At 43.6% G+C, this 2,290-nt stretch overlaps 1 pseudogene; it reads right to left on the bottom strand.

Annotated features, from left to right (window-relative positions):
• Positions 1 to 1,676: 1,676 nt before the first annotated feature.
• LOC124607804 lies at positions 1,677 to 1,794 on the bottom strand (annotated as a pseudogene).
• Between the last annotated feature and the right edge of the window lie 496 nt (positions 1,795 to 2,290).

Here is a 2,290-nt window from a genome sequence, read left to right as displayed (position 1 = left end):
GGAATTTATAAAAAGAAGGTACCTGATGTACAAATAGTGGGCGTTTCATTTTGATGAACATAAATGACCGAAGGAGAAGATTTCGCGGTTGTTACTCATCAAGCCGGTTAATTTAACAATTCAGGCTAATGGCTGCGGTTTCGAGATCGGTATATACGTAATATGAGATCATAAAATAGAGACCAAAGATACATAGTTAACAGAAGCTAAAGTAACGGAGACAGGGAAGATATTCGAGGTATTATTAAATAGCTGTTTGTCTCAGCATATTGGCACACGACTGCATTTCGACGATGAACAGTGTTCAAGGTGCCATGTGCTTCAATTTATCAGTCAGTACAGTGATATTGATCTTTTTACACAGCAGCGGAAATGTCGAGTTACAAAGCCTGTCGCAAAAGCAACGAGAATGATGTTACAAATTATTATACGTACGAAACATTTTCCATTAGTGGTTGTTGCCGTCAGATAGGATCTGAATCCATACACGTCTTGACTCATTCCTCCTACAGGCGTGTTACTGATTCTTGTTTTATTCAAGGATTCTCCGCTGCATAGTAGGTGTCGTCTCGGAGAAATAACACCATTCGGTGATTTATGTACTTTTCTCGTTGTCGTTGACAGATAACATCTTTGCACGTTTCTAGCCGATTAAGATTACATTTAGCCGACTATATTTCTATGACTGATGATTTTCAATTTATTTTTTGCCTGGACGATACACTGCAGATGTTGATGTCTTGAAGCCTGCAGCGGAAGAAACTGTTTATGGCTACTCAATTGCAACAACGAGCAATGCTGCCATGGCTATTTACTTCTTGCATCTATGGTCCGTTGTTCCCCCACTGCACGTATACACGGAATCTGTCATGGATCGCTCGTTCCAAATCTCGCATCAAGGGTTCTGTTCATTAAGCATCTCGGGTTCCCGGATACGATTCCCGGCGGGGTCAGGGATTTTCTCTGCCTCGTAATGATTGCGTGTTGTGTGATGTCCTTAGGTTAGTTACGTTTAAGTAGTTCGAAGTTCTAGGGTTCTCATAACCTCAGAAGTTAAGTCCAATAGTGCTTAGAGCAATTTGAACCAAGAACATTTTAAATCTAGAATTAAAAAAAAAAAGTAGCTTTTAAGCTGGCACACCACTCACGCAAAACACACCGAGACAAGTTTAGCAGGAAGTATGCAAACAAACAGTACTGGTACTACACTGTGCTGTGTCTCTCATCAAGAAATGTGTAGCTGCACAAAGCAATGTTTATTAGAAGAAAGAATCAGTGACAAACGAGGAATACTTCAAAATTGTGCAAGCTAACGACGAATCCTGATGTGAGCGGAAATCGGACATAAAATGTCGTGAGTAAAAAGAACATCTTCCGTTACGAACTGTTTTTATATCTAGAAAGCAAGACCGATTGTAAATTCACTGCCGGAAAAAATAGTACTTTCTTTTAGAGGTTTGCATTTCACTCAAGGTTTATTGCATATCTCTCCTCCCGCACAGTCCATGAAGACCCAAAGGTACCGACCGGCCGCCGTGTCACTGGATGCGGATATGGAGGGTCACGTGGTCAGCACACCGCTCTCCCGGCCGTATGTCTCTTCCCGAGACCGGAGACGCTACTTCTCAATCAAGTACCTTCTCAGTTTGCCTCACAAGGGCTGAGTGCACCCCGCTTGCCAACAGCCCTCGGCAGACTGGGTGGTCACCCATCCAAGTGCTATCCCAGCCCGACAGCGCTTAACTTCGGTGATCTGATGGGAACCGGTGCTACCACTGCGGCAAGGCCGTTGGCTTAGGAGTGAATATGGAGTGCATGAAATGATCAGATTTACAGATACGACAAGCGGTTCGGAAGTACCAGTATCGACCCATGCTGAAACACCTGTGTTAGTACGTGGCGTAGACTCCACGGACGGCAGTGCAGGCGCTGACTCTAGCATCGAGTCGATCGTACAGATGACGAATACTGTCCTTGGATACGTTTTTCCACTCCTGCTCGATCTGCTCACGTAGTTCTGTAAGAGTGTTTGCTGACGAGTTGCACGAATCACTTCTCGTCCCATCATATCCGACATGTGCTCGGTTGGAGACAAGTCCGGAGATGGTGCTGGCCACGGAAGTTACTGCACGCCTTGCATAGTATGTTGAGCTTCACCGGCAATGTGTGGACGACCATTATCCTGTTGGAATAACACGTCACTTTTTGAACCGTGATTTTTTTTTCAAAGAATATTCTTAAGAATTTATTTTATTTACTAGCGATTCATCAAGAACATTAACACATTTAA

The sequence above is a fragment of the Schistocerca americana genome, chromosome 3 (assembly GCF_021461395.2).
Source record: "Schistocerca americana isolate TAMUIC-IGC-003095 chromosome 3, iqSchAmer2.1, whole genome shotgun sequence".
In the NCBI taxonomy this organism is placed as follows: domain Eukaryota; kingdom Metazoa; phylum Arthropoda; class Insecta; order Orthoptera; family Acrididae; genus Schistocerca; species Schistocerca americana.
The sequence above is the reverse complement of the archived record's forward strand: the minus strand, read 5'-3'. Positions and strand labels throughout refer to the sequence as shown.